Genomic DNA, 15351 nt, shown 5'->3' with positions numbered 1-15351 from the left:
CTACCTTCTTGGGACTCTTGGCTACTACCTTCTTGGGACTCTTGGCTACTACCTTCTTGGGACTCTTGGCTGCTACCTTCTTGGGAGACTTCTTGGCTGCAACAGCCTTCTTAGCTGCAACAGGCTTCTTAGGCTTTTTAGCGGTGACTGGTTTCTTGGCCGCTGGCTTCTTGGCTTTAACCTTATAAACATCCGGCTTCAACATGGACGGTCGCATTTTACGTAGCTCCCGTAACCAACGCAACAGCCAACGCAACAGAGCAACAACAAAAAAGTACTTTGCGCATTTTCTACTTTCCCTCCTGTGGATTATGGATTTGTACCTGAATTCACAACTCAAGCAGCAACTCCAGACAGAAGTGGAGGGTAGCGAAAACGTAAATCAACAGTCCCATTGCGACTTCTACTTGTTAACGGGCACGGAGAGGAAACATCCAGCCTTCGGAGCCACGGCGATCCACGCAGTACTTACTGCAAATCCGGAACGAAAGAAATTACCCCCGGCAGGCAAGTGTAATAAGAGATCAATGTTTTTATTATATCTGCTCATGTCGGGTGACATACATCAGAACCCTGGTCCCGTAATGACACGGAACCAGAGACTACAGCAAGAAGCGATGGAGGTTCCCATCGCGACCAACAGCATCAACAACGCAACCTGTGGCTACATCCACAGCGCGGGCGGCGAAGCTCCCCCAATGACGCCACAGCAGACGAGCACACGTGAGGCAGTGACGAGAGGAGGTGAACCGAGGGTCGAAACCATGACGACCATCTCGACGCGGGATGTAAACATCTCGACGCCCGATAGCCGGCTAGCTAGCAGAGCTAACAACGAAAACAACCAGGAACGAGTCCTTTGTTGTTCCAGCACGGCGCGGGACCCGACCCCCCCCTCCCCCCTTCTTTGTTGTTCCAGCACGGCGCGGGACCCGACCCCCCCCTCCCCCCTTCCCACCCACAACAACACAGAGGAACAGATCACAAACGGACAATACTTCGAACCTGCCAACATCAATGAAATAACCAATGCCAATGGACTGAACATTTTTCACATTAACATTAACAGCTTAAAAAACAAATTGGATGAAATCAAACAAATATTCATAAATGGTAAGGCAAACATACTGTGCTTCTCAGAAACTAAGCTCGACGATTCTGTAAAAGATCCAGAGATAGAGATTGAGAACTACTCAATAATCAGGAATGATAGGAACAAACATGGAGGTGGTGTCTGTATGTACATACACAAGGACACCAAATTCATCAACAGAAATGACCTGAATCATAAATCAATTGAAACTGTATGGGTGGAAATCCTATTCGAAAGGGCGAAATCCCTACTGGTTGGCACAGTCTACAGGCCGCCAGATCATAGTGGCTTTTATGATACACTGGATGGGTGTTTAACTGGAGTTGAGGATGTAGACAAAATTCTTATTGGAGACTGGAACACGGATATGCAACGAAAAGATGCACCCGTCTTCAAGGCCTTCAGTAGGTTTTGTGATCTGCATGGCCTCAGCCAGCTAATCACCCAACCCACACGTGTATGTGAATCAACTCAGACTACCATTGACCTCATTCTGACCTCCGACAAGTCCAAGATCTCAAATAAAGGGGTTATAGCATGTGGGTTAAGTGATCATTATATGATATTCTGTACCCGAAAAAAACTAAAACAAAAGGCTGGCTGCCACAAAACAGTCACATCTAGAGACCTCAAAACCTACTCTAGCGAGGCCTTCAACCTTGAACTGGAGAGTCTGGACTGGTCAGATGAACTCAATGGTACACTGGTTGACGAAACATGGCTTGGTTTCAAAACCAAATTCTCAGCAATACTAAACGACATGGCCCCCCTAAGAACCACCAGGGTAAAAAATCGCGCTGAGCCGTGGATGCACTCCGAAATACTGGCCGCTATGAAAACCAGAGACAAAAAATGCTCTGAGTTTCGTAAAAGTCAGTCAAAGCTTACTAAAAGCACGAGCAGTGAACTCCAAGCCCACGTGACTGAACTCAAACTAGAAAGAAACAGACTAAGAAACGACGTAAACTCCATGATCAAAACTGCAAAAAAGAATTTCATCAATGACAAAACTGAGGAAAACAAAAACAAAACCACGTGAACTTTGGAAATTACTCAATAATCAACTAGGATGCAGTAAAAAACTTAAAACCAGATTCTCAAACATAAACATAAAAACTGACAACACGCTCATCACAGACAAGCTGGATGTAGCCAATTACTTAAACATTTTCTTCACAAACATAGCCACAACACTGGTAAACAAACTACCCTCCCACTCAGGGCTTTATGGGGTAGAACACATAGTAGCTTACTACAAAAACCTAGGGGTCCGCAAGGACGACTTCAAGCTGGAAATGGTAACAACAGATGAGGTACTCAATAAACTGAGCGCCCTCCAACCTAACAAGGCCACTGGCCATGACAACATCCCCTCCAAATTCCTCAGAGACTCAGCAGCCGCCATCACACCAATCATCACACACATAATAAACCTCTCCATAAAACAGGGACACGTCCCCAAGGACTTAAAAATTGCGAGGGTGACCCCTCTGCACAAAAAGGGCAGCAAATTAGACCCAGGCAACTACCGCCCTGTTTCTATTCTCACCTCCATCTCGAAAGTCATGGAAAAAATAGTCTACGAACAGGTCGAAAAGTACCTAGCGGAAAAAAATCTAATCTACGAATTCCAATCTGGCTTCAGAACATCCCACTCCACTGACACATGCCTTCTCTATTTGAATGACCACATCAAACAAGAGGTGGACGCAGGCAAATACTGCGGCATGGTCATGCTGGACCTACAAAAGGCCTTTGACACGGTCAATCACTCCATTCTGATTGACAAGCTAAAAGCAATTGGTTTTGATAGTCTATCAGTGAGCTGGATGCAATCCTACCTTGAGGGGAGGGAACAGATGGTGGAGGTAAACGGTACCCTATCCCCCCCCCTCACAGTGAGCTGTGGTGTTCCACAAGGAAGCATACTAGGACCGCTACTGTTCCTAATTTATGCAAATGACATGTCGTCAGCTTGTGACTGCAACTTGTTCCTGTTTGCGGACGACTCAGCCCTGCTGGTCTCTGACAAGAACAAGTTACAGGTTGAAAAAACCCTCAGCTCGGAACTAGGCAGAATCTGCATATGGCTCGCTGATAACAAACTATCATTACACATGGGCAAAACAGAGTCCATTCTCTTCGGTTCAAATAACAAACTCAGCAAGACCGACGGCTTCTCAGTTACAGTGGGTGACAATATTGTCACAAGGAAAGATGAAATTACCTACCTGGGTTCCATCCTAGAGGCTAATCTCTCCTGTGACAAAATGGCATCCAATGTAATAAAAAAAGTCAACCAACGAACTCGATTCTTGTACCGGATCTCCTCTCTGGTAAACAAGAACACCCTGAAGACTCTGGCAGGAGCACTCATTCAGGGGTACTACGACTATGCTTGCACCTCATGGTACCAAAGCACCTCAAAGGCGCTAAAAACAAAATTACAAACATCTCAAAACAAACTGGTCAGACTACTGCTTGACCTTACTCCTAGAACCCACCTCACCCCTGCCCACTTCGACAACCTAGGATGGCTTAGAGTAGATGACAGAGTACAACAACTTGCAATGGGCCTGGTCTACAAGATACACTACACGACCAAGGTACCCATGTACATGTCAAAATACTTCCCAAAGGTCAGTGAATACCACGATCACAACACCAGAGGGAGCTCCACAAATCATGTTAAACCCAGATTCGGCTCAAATAAGGGACTAAACACGTTTCGCAATTATGCCACATCAATGTGGAACGCCCTACCCAAAGCTGTAAAGGAATGTGGATCACTACCCACTTTCAAAACCTCTCTCAAGGGACACCTACGGGAGACTGCAATTCAACACTGGCCCCTGTAAATATCCTAACCCAACCCCCTCCAATGTACAGTCATTTACCTAGTATGGTTTTGTCAATAGTTCAATGTACAATTGTGTTTGTTTGTACAGTGTCTCCTCCCCCCCCCCCCTCAATGTACAGTGTTACTTGTTTACACAGTGTGCCCCCCGCCCCCCCCCCCAACCACCTCCAATGTAAATTACCCAGTATGGTTGTCAATATCCCAATGTACCCAACCCCCCCCACCCAACCTCCTCCAATGTACAGTTTCTACGTCAAATGTATATACTCCCTTTTCTTGACTCCTTCTGTATCACAAACAGTACTGTATTTGCAAATCTGGTATGTCATAAATGTATAGATGTAGCAGTACTGACTATCTGTATGTCATGTATGTCATATATGTCTATATGAATTGAAAATGGGGGACCCTGATGGAAACAAGACAAACGTCTTTCTCAGGTCTGCATCCCCTTAACAATTGTATGTATTGAGCCGTACTGTATTGTACCCATTCTGCAATCTGTTAAATAAAGTTTTCATTCATTCATTCATTCAACCTCGGCCTTCTTGTTGATCTTGAAAGAGCCGGAGGCTCCGGTACCTTTGACCTGGACCAGGGTCCCCTTCGTCACCAGACTCTTGATGGCAGTCTTCACACGAGCCTTGTTCTTATCCACGTCGTAGCCACCGACGTAATACGATGAATTGAAAATGGGGGACCCTGATGTAAACAAGACGAAAGTCTTTCTCTGGTCTGCATCCCCTTAACAATTGTATGTATTGAGCTGTACTGTACTGTACCCATTCTGCAATCTGTTAATAAAGTTTTCATTCATTCATTCATTCACCGGCAGCCAGAGCCTTCTTTACGGCAGCAAGAGACACGCCGCTCCTCTCTTTGGAAGCGGACACTGCCTCGACGACCAAGTCACTGACGCTGGGACCTGCTTTCGTGGGTCTGGGAGCTGCCTTCTTCTTGGCAGCCTTAGCCGGAGCGGCGGGAGCTGGAGCTGGGGCGACTTCTGCCATTATTTTCTCGTTCTCTGCTGCGAAACAAAACAAGCTGAAGTAACTAGGAGCGTCAACAGACTGATAGTGTGGCCGAGGCGGGGGGCTGGTCTTAAACACTGCATGAGAGCCATGTAGACTCAATCAGCCCGGTCCGCCTCTGTACTGTCAAAATGTTCTGTCGCTTGTGTTTTCTCTTCGCATAAAATAGTTAAAATACACAACTATGAAAATTGAATCAAACTATTTGGAGAAACGTGGTTAATCTGTGAACGCTCAAACAATAATGTGTGCCGTCACCACTGTTGTGCAGCTACTTTTTTCTTGTATTTATCTCTTACAATTCTTTAGAGTAAATTAGAATCCGACAAAATCTCGTTTTCCAGCGAGCCGAGCTACCTGGCAAGGGACTGAAAGAAAGATGAGTAATCTGGGGTGACGCGTTTTGTTTTAAATGGGTGACTTTTCGGTGTTGGTAAACACAGTATTTTGTTGGTGGTGGCCTGTAGTGTGGGTGACCTCGACTTCGTTTGAGTAAGTGGAAGGTTTAATGTGGCCTATATATGGATTAAAAAAACTGAAATTAGTCCTACCTTTATGAGTATGTACCGTATACAAGAAACATAGCTACATTTAGCTTTTTGTTTACAATACAGGCTTTAAGAGACAACTGAAACAACATCTAACAGCCCTACGCCTGCACATTATGTACATGTAGACACACACATACCCATAGTTACTTTTATTTTTACTTTATTGTATTTTTAGTGACAGGAATATTAGTAGCCTATCAAATAGGTTGTAAGAGTATATGGTTTCTCACTGCTTGTGAATTGAGTGCATATTTAATATATAGTGTTATGTAATGTATATTGTACTATGTATGATTTCATTATGTTTAGGAATGCGGTATCATGTAATATGTTTGATAGAAAGTATATTGTCACTTTCAGATTTTTAATTCCACTTGGTTGCTTGTCTGAACATGTCTTATCTGTAACATGTTTATATGTTATGTGTGGACCCCAAGAAGAGTAGCTGATGTTTTGCATCAGTTAATGGGGATCATAATAAAATCATACTGTAAGAAAGAAGAACACAAACAGTCCATGCAAGGCCTCTATTTTTAGTGTCTATTGGTGTAGTACATGTTGATACATTCTGAAGAAATGTTTCAAGGAATGAAACATACTATGTTTCTAGTCTACTACCTGTACCATAGTGGGGCATTGGTTTATACACATGGCCCATGGTGAGAACCAGTCCTGTGTAAATGTTGGTGTCATCTGTTTAGTAGCCCAAACAAGAGGAAACCATCGGCTCAACTCAGCATCATCAGAAAACATCTCTTACAAAAATGTATCCTGGCATTCCTATGATAAAAAATTATGCCATGTACCATTGATATCATGGTTTTAAAATGGACTATACCATGCTATTAATGGTTCCATTACATTTACTATGGCTGTACCATGGTACATCATTTATATGTGAAAACACAAAAGAAGCGATTGAGCTGCTGATCAGTTTGATCAAAAGTGTCCTTATTGGTAAATACTGCTCAGAAAAGTTAGGCCCAAATCTGTGATTTTATGTTGTATGACACACACATCTAGAGAAATTGTGACTAGATTTGAAGCATTAACATTACGAGTGGAAAGAGTGGAGAGCAGGGGCGGAGCTAGGGGGTGGCTACCTGGGCTCAAGCCCCGGATGTATTCTGAAAAGCCCCGAATCTATTTAAATTTTTTTTTTTTTTTTTTTACAATTCATCATTGTTACATGAAAATATGTTTGCACCAGATTTAGCAGAAGCTAATTTCCATCTGTGGTCTATCCAGCTGCTAACTGTATTTGAGTGAGTTAAGTCTTGGTGTTATGGTAGACTCAGACCTAAGCTTTAAATCACAATCAACAAGTTGACAAAAACTTAATTCTTCCACCTTAGAAACATAGCTAAAGTACGGCCATTTATAAATCAAAAGGACGCTGAAAACCAGATCCATGCTGTTGTGAAGGGCCAGATTAAACCGAATATATATATATATTTTTTTTTTTTTGTATTTTTTTTTTTTATTCTTTTTTAAACAAACATATAAACAAACATGACAACACACGATAAGATATACAAGCATTAATTGTCAGGGCACATCCAATGAGATCACCTTTTGGTTAGTTGTTTTATATAAGATATACCCATAATACCTGTTATCTAAAAAAAAAAACTACACACATATGCTCAGCTCGAACCCCCCCCTCCCGGACCCCACCTTGAGAAGTACCTCCACTATCCCTCGCACCTAACCAGACACTACCATTATAAGCTAGCTTTTATTCTCTCCACCACTTCTAACCACATTGACATTTTGGATTCATTGAGACCCAGAATTCTTGCTGTAGATATTTCATGGTAAATTACATCGAGATATGTAAGAAACCAAACTTTACGGCACATTTTTTCCGGTTGAAACCAGCGTGATGCGATCAGCTTTTTGGCTACTGTGATACCCGATAAAACCAATCTCTTTAGCTGTGGATTCACTGCAAACTCAAAAACATCATTCAACAGCAATACCGAGGGGTGTACAGGTATATTCCAAGATACGAGTTTTGATATTTGTTGGGTCACATCTTTCCAGAATGCCTTAACTGGTGAGCAGTCCCAATACATGTGCATAAATGTCCCTTCGTCCCCATTTGTACATTGGGTGCATTTGGAATCTTGTTTGAGCCCCATTCGGCACAGTCTTATAGGAGTCAAGTATGTCCTGTGAATATAGTTAAGATTGATTTGTTGATGATCCGGGTTCCTTGATGTAAGTCGGACATTTGCCCAGGCTCCTTGCCAATCAAAGTCATTTTCCAGGTCTGGTATATCCCTCCTCCAGACAGAGTCAAGTTGGAGGGTTTCATACGAGGACGTTAGTAATTGATGATAAAATTCTGAAACAAAACCTCTCGATGTCTCTCTTGAGTAGAAGAATTTGTGGTATCTGTGGTGTTCAATTGGTCTGTCTAATGGAACACCGTGAGACTTCAAACATAGCTCTAACTGTTTGTGAAAAAGCCATGTGGACTTGGTGAGATTAAATTTTTTGCGTATTTCTTTATCACTACAAAAACCCTGTTTGTTAAAAACATCCCCTAATGAGTGTATGCCTTGCTCTTCCCATATAGGGAATCTTATAGGTCGTTTTCCAATTAAGAGAGCATTGTTATTGAATAAGGGAGTATGATTGTGCCATTCTTGTGGGTTAGGATTTTTTTTTGTGATTCACGCCATATCCGGATCGCATGAGTAATTATGGGGCCAAATTTTCGTTCACAGTGCTTGATTGGTAGTTTAGTGTATGCTTAATGTCCTTCAGTCTATGTGGGGCTACTATGTTTTCTTCTATTTTTCTCCAAGATGCTAATGCTTGGGAGTCAAACCATGTTGTCAATGGACTTAATGAGTACGCCTTAAAATATAGGAAAAAATCTGGAAATGCCATGCCACCATCTGCTTTATTTCTCTGTGCGGTGGATCTTTTTATACGTGGTGGTTTGTTATTCCAAATAAATTTGTATGTGGAGGAGTGTAATCTTTTCCAGTAACCCTCTGGAGGGGGTAACGGTAGCATTGAACAGAAGAAGTTGATTTTAGGTAGTACATCCATCTTAACTATTGATATCCGTGCTTGTACTGTGTTCTTAAGTTTTGCCCATCTATCAAGGTCGTCTTTGATTTTGTTTTGGATTTTTGTGTAGTTGTGCTTCACCGTTTGTCTTATGGTAGGGAATATTTCCACTCCCAAGCATCTGAAATGTTTTACCATCGGTATCTGTCCTGGGAGGGTTGTATCTTTTTTTGCAGGGGTGTTAAGTGGAAGGAAAGCCGACTTCGGCCAATTTATCTTAAATCCCGATAAATCACCAAAGTCCTCAATCAACTTGAGCAGATGAGGCAATGTGGTGTTGGGGTTTTTCATGAACAATATTACATCGTCCGCATATAAACAAATGTTTTGTTGTGTGCCCTTGATTACGATAGGTTCTATGGATTGGGATTGTCTTATATATTGTGCTAAAGGCTCTAATGATAGATTGAACAGTCCGGGACTAAGAGGACAACCCTGTCTGGCAGAGCGTGATACCGGAAATATTTCAGAGATGATTTGTCTTTTTTAAGGAGGACTGTTATGAGTGCAATATTGTCAATTTTATGGAAGTTCCCCTCCTTGACTGAGTATAAGATCATATTTAGTAATAAGGGGCCAATTATGTCCCAACAAGAAAGGTACATTTCTGATGGGAAACCGTCTCTTCCTGGAGCCTTACCACTTTTCATTGCGGTTATGGCCTTCTTGAGTTCCTCTAGTGTGATCGGTATTTCTAACTGTTTAGCGTCATCCTCTGAAAGTTTAGGGAGAATAATTTGATTAAGAAATGTGTCCATTTTGTTTTGATCGAAGGTCATTTCTGATTTATATAAATCGGAGTAGAATACTTTGAATGTATCGTTTATTTTTACAGGATCTGTTACAAGTACTTGTTGTGCTCTAATGGTAGTTATATCTGCAAATGTTGCATTAATTCTTAATCGCATGGCTAATAGGTGGCTGGGTTTGGAACCATGGGAGTACTGCTGTTGTCTTGTGCTGCGTATTTGTATTTCCGATTGTTGTCTGTATATGTCATTGATCTCTATTTTTAGTACGTTAACTTGATTTTCTAGTCGAGTTGAGTTGTTGTATTTCAGAGAATTAAATAACGTTGAGTAAAGCGTTTCCAGCTCATCCAGTTTTGTGCTTTGATTCTTGCGCATTTTGGAGGAAAAGCTATCCGTGAAGTCTTTGATCATTCCCTTTACCGACATCCATATTATTCTGGGGTCTTGCACCGAGTTTGCATTCTCCCGTTGGAATACTATAAGAGCTTCTTTGAGTTGTGTAATGAATTCCTTGTTGTTAAGCAGCAACGAGTTAAATCGCCATCTTGGGGCTCGGGAGGATAGTATACCAAATGTACCTTTAAGGAGTAAATAACAGTGATCTGATAGTGCATTGGGTATCATTTCCACTTCATAATTATCAAATAGTCTCTGTGATGCAAAGACATAATCTATTCTGGATAGTGTCTTATGTCTCGCAGATCGACAAGAGTACTTTCGGGTCGTGGGATTAAGTAACCGCCATAAGTCCTTTACACCTGTAATCTTTGACCAATCCTTTAATGCCTTCGATGAATTCTTTTGTTCGCTGGAAAAGGCAAGGTAAGATTTGTCTATCCTTGGGTTCCAGATGGCATTAAAATCCGCTCCTATTATAAATGAGTAATCGGGAATGTCTAACATTGCATTGGTTAGTGTAGTGAAGAAATCTTCTTCGTACAAATTTGGGGCGTATACCGCTATCAACGCTATTTTCCTGTTCTTATGTTCAATCTTAGCTATAGTTATCCGACCTTCTACATCAGACCATACTCCCTTTAGTACAATATTCAACTTACGTTTAACGACTATTGCTACACCCCGAGTTCTCGTACCAATAGAGGAGTGACTGATATTATGGTATATGTTGTCCGCTAATTTACCTATGTCTTTCCCTAGAATGTGTGTTTCGCTTAGCAGAGCAATGTCCACATGTTCTTTTTTCATCAGTGTGAGCACGCTTTTGCGTTTGAGTTGGTTATTTATTCCCCCGGTGTTCCATATCATTATATTCAAACTAGCCATAGTCTATACATGTTGCATTGTAATTTTTGGTAATGCTTCTAGAGTGTGAGGCAATAATAGATATACATCCCACTAGTGAGGTCCCGTTGAGAGCCGAGCTTAAAAACATACATATATACAAATAAAAATCCCCTACCCTTCCCTCCCACCGAGAGTCGTACAGGATTGTGTTCCATGAACACAACCTTTGCGTATGACTCTCTCCCTTGCACCACCGGATATCCCAGAATGATCCAATTATCCTTAACATTCCTATGTATACCATAGGATCTAACACTCTAAATTCTACCATAAGTAGAATGTCGACTGTGGCTTGGCCACTTACCCGTAAAAAATAAATAAATAAAAATTTAAATGAGATAAACTAAAAATAAAGACCAAAAATAAGCTTCAATTATCATGCCTTAATCACTTACATTTTATATGAACTTGTAATTTATAGTAATTTATAGTAACCCATGAATAATATGAAGGTATTGAACTGAAGAGAGAGCCTCAATAAATCAGAGAGAGCGGATGAAAAAAAAAAAAAAAAAAAAAAAAAAAACAAGTAAAAGGAAGAGAACATTAACTTAGATCTTAAAAGAGCATTGCTATGCTTAAACATCTAAAGTATTAATTGGAGAAGTAGTGAAATTATTTCCCATTAATAAAAAACAATTTTTAAATACGTATATGCAGCATTTCCCCCGACCGGGGTGGGCGATGATCGTTGTGTAGAGTGATCTTTCAGCCGGCCGGCTATGGTGGCTCTGTGGTTCTGCATCTAGATAGCTGTTGATTATTCCCCCGAGGGGCTTCTGGTAGAATGAATGACCACGTATTGCTGATATTCCAGAATGCTCCATATATCCAAGAATGCTTTGATGTTCTAGATTATTCCAATATGTCATTTTTACATTGTCTGAATGTTCCAGTATGTTCTGGAGTGTTCCAATCTTAAATCCAATATGTCCGCAATAATATACACGTCCGGGAAAGCATTCAAAAACTCTGAGCACGTAGGTCTCTCTGTCCCAAATCCTCGGTTATTAAAGGTTGTACTATATGGTGACCTTGCATAACTGAGATTTAAAAGGCCATTTATACACTATTCTGCTCCTGTTCAGACAGGAATTTGGCTGCATCTTCAGGCGAGTTGAGGAGAACTTTTGCTCCTTGTTTGTCGACGACGCGAAGTATTGCAGGGTATATTAGTAGGGGTCTGTATTTCCCCAGGTATAGTTGAGACATCACCGTCTTGAACTTGGCACGCAGTTCCACTACATCACGGCAATAATCTTCAAAGCAGTGTATTGGTACCTCCATGTGTTTCAGATTGCCTTTCATCCTGCGAGTTTCACGCATAATCATTTCTTTTATTCTGACTTGGCGCAGTATAACTAATATCACTCTGGGCTTAGCGTTATTGCCAATGGAGCGGGGACCCAATCTGAAGCACTCATCCACCTCCGGTATTTTAGGAAGGATTCCTGTTCCCAAGATTTTCTGTAATTCTGTGGCAAACTCTTCAGGGTTTTCACATCTCACTGATTCGTCCAGACCGACAATACGAATATTCAGCCTGCGTTTTTGATATTCCATCTCGAATATTTTGGCTTTCTGTTCTTTATTGATTCGCGTGAGCTCCAACGTTATTTCGCTGAGCTCCGTCTTGATTTCATTGTAGTTCCCCTTCATCTCAGCAGTTAGGTTAACTGTGTTAGCCTCTACTTCCTTGTAGATGTGAGTGAAATTGATTTCGTGGGCTTCCACTACTTTCTCCAGAGCCTCGGTGCGTTTATTCTGTGCGTCGGCGTCCGCTCTCAGCGCATCAATTTTGCCTTCAATAGATTCTTTAATAGCATCTACTTTTTGAGTTATTATCTTCTCCGACAGTTGTGATTGGAGGATCATTTCCTCCATTCTCTTCTCCATTGTCTTCCCCATTTCCTCCATTTTCCGGATGATATGTTCGGTATCTGCGGAGGTCTTTGATGGGGTTGAACTTGAAGCGGCCTCTGTCAAGTCAATATTTTCTGCTGTCCGCTGTACGAATCCTGGGTCCCGCGGCGGGACCTCTTCGACTGGTTTTGGGTCTTTCTTTGGGTCTTTCTTTGGTGACATCTCGATTCTTTTGGTCAATATAGTTAGTTGATAGTCTCAGTTGATATATGCGTCAAGTTTTAAACGCATTAATGGTATATAAATATGTTTTTAAAACGAAAAAAAAAATAACGGGTGAGCAGCTGTGTCACATGCGACCTACTCCATTCTAAAGCTATATATTTAATTGTATTTGTATATTCTCTAATATTCCCTGATATCCCTTGTATATTCCTTGTACAATATGCATTGAATATCCATTCTAGCCTACTGAACATCCCATAATAGTCTCCATTCTACTATTGGTCGAGACCTTGGTGCCAGGCTGCCATACCCCTCAGACCCAGTTCAAACGTACCGCTCAACATGTACGAACAAGTCCTAGTTCCGCGTAGGAATCTGGCTACCGCACCACTAATGGGACTATTTGTTCATAGTGCGTATATATACTGCGCTACTAAAGTAGGACTTCCTTTTCAGTCCAGTTTCTTACCCTCCAATAGAGTCACAGACGTAAAGCCTCCCCGCAACGCCACGTGTGGGAGTAAGGCCAAGTTCGCCTACCATCGGTATTGAGACATCGTGTATATTAATATTTGAATAGTCATATTTGGCACTATATCGTCGAGTTGGACGTAGTCTATTAAGCTAATAATAGTCTGTTAATATATAGTGCTTCGTGCGGTGAGAATACTACCGTAGTCAGTACCCCATCGTTTCGGGCAGAGAACTGGCTGCTTATCCAGGGTGGTTGACCCCACGTGAAGCTGCACCCGAGGAGCCCCAGAGCCGACGAGCGAGTGGACCTGTATACCGGATTATTCTACCGACGACAGCCCGCCTTCCCAGGCACGGATTATGCTTTGTATACATTGATTATTCCATGGATAAAGACCCCCGACACTGCCGTGTGTTGGAACCCCCCCCCCTGGAGAGGACGCAAGGTGAGGAGACGCTCTGCAAGACGAGGTCGCTTCACGTCTCTCCTCCGTGGACCGGAGGACGCCGGCCCACAAAGAGTCCATCTGCTTTCATCTGTGGTCCAAGGATCGCCGGCGCATTGAACGGCACTACAGTGGGTTCACCTGGGATACCCTTGGCCGGATGAGGCAGCCGGACTTTACCCCCCCCCCTTCCTACTCCTGTCGGCTTACAAGCGACCGGATTAACCCCCCCCTAGTGTATCCAGTCTATAATCATTGAAGTATCATTGCTTTTATTCCTTAACTATTCCAGGTCGTATATGTACCACCTGCGCCTTCAGAGATTGGACATTCTCTATTGATATACCGACGAATACTCTTGCCATAAAAGTGCATACTAATTCCCATTCATAAATGTGATTGATTTGATTAAGTGCTTGCTCTACACACCATCGCTGTGTAGAAATAAAGACCTATTTCTAATTCGTACATTTGTGTTGGATCCGTTTCATCTACGTGACAGTGTTCATCATAATATATTTATGCCGAGTACTGGGTGGCCGAATATTAAGTACAAAGGTAGTGGTAGTAAGTATCATATCTAGTAATACAGTCAGGGAATTGTACCCCTCAGTTACAATTGGTCCTTCGAGCCGGAGGGTAATTAGTGTAATATTAATATAGTGTTATTAATATTGAAATGGCCTATGATGAACACTCCACGAAACGATCCTCCTAACCAACGCCCGCAGCGCGAACGACGGCTCCCTCAGTACTTAGAGGCTTACGCTGTCAGTCAACAACCTAGTCTTCTACTAACAGTAAACGCGGTAAAACTAGAAAGTAAAAGTATGTCTAACCCCAACGCCCAGACTACCCCGACCATAGAGGCCCCTACGGGTTCTAATGTAACTGACCAAGTTCACGGTGGGGACCAGTGGGAACCAGACATGACTTCACACCCCGCCAGTACTGAAGAAGTAGTCCCCGATGAGTCCCGGGAGGAATACAACGCTACCGAGACAGAACTCGGCACGGAAGAAGACGGGGAGAGCACCGTGGAGATAGAGCTCCAAGGCTCCGCAAGGAGTACCCCGAGGGAAGGCTCCCCTATACAACCGCCTTCCCCCAGCGAGGCAGAGAGGACCCTACAGCAGGCCTTCCTCATCAGCCTGAACGCCGCTGCTGAACGCGACCGACTGCAGATCCAGCAGCGGAGCGAAGAAGAGCATATACGTCTAGAAATAAGACGCATTCAGAGGGAAGAGAATGTGGCCCGAGACCGAGCAGACAGCCAGCGAGCAGCTGCTGGTGCTCTACGGGACGCAGAGCGCGACAGACAGCAAGCGCAACTAATAGAACAGCTGATCAGACGGACAACACCCTCTCCCTCCGCCAGAGGCTCCAGGAACTCGTCTAGACACACCTCCAGGGCGGCATCCCCTAGCCGAGTAAACAACCCTGAACTTGACCAACAGACGAGGTCTATACCCCCCACAGACTACCTCCCCCCACCGGTCCAAGCGAGACCTAGCAACCGGGAAGGAGCAGCATATCCTGTGGAGAGGCTAAACCAGAGACTACAAGCACTGGATGACCTAACTGAAGACGAAGAGGAGGAGAACCACGCCCGACGACAGCACAGTACTCTACCGGACCAGGAGGTCCGGTACAGCCCAGGCTAT

Source organism: Notolepis coatsorum (assembly GCF_963971535.1).
Source record: "Notolepis coatsorum genome assembly, chromosome: 6".
In the NCBI taxonomy this organism is placed as follows: Eukaryota; Metazoa; Chordata; class Actinopteri; order Aulopiformes; family Paralepididae; genus Notolepis; species Notolepis coatsorum.
This window is presented reverse-complemented; position numbering follows the sequence as displayed.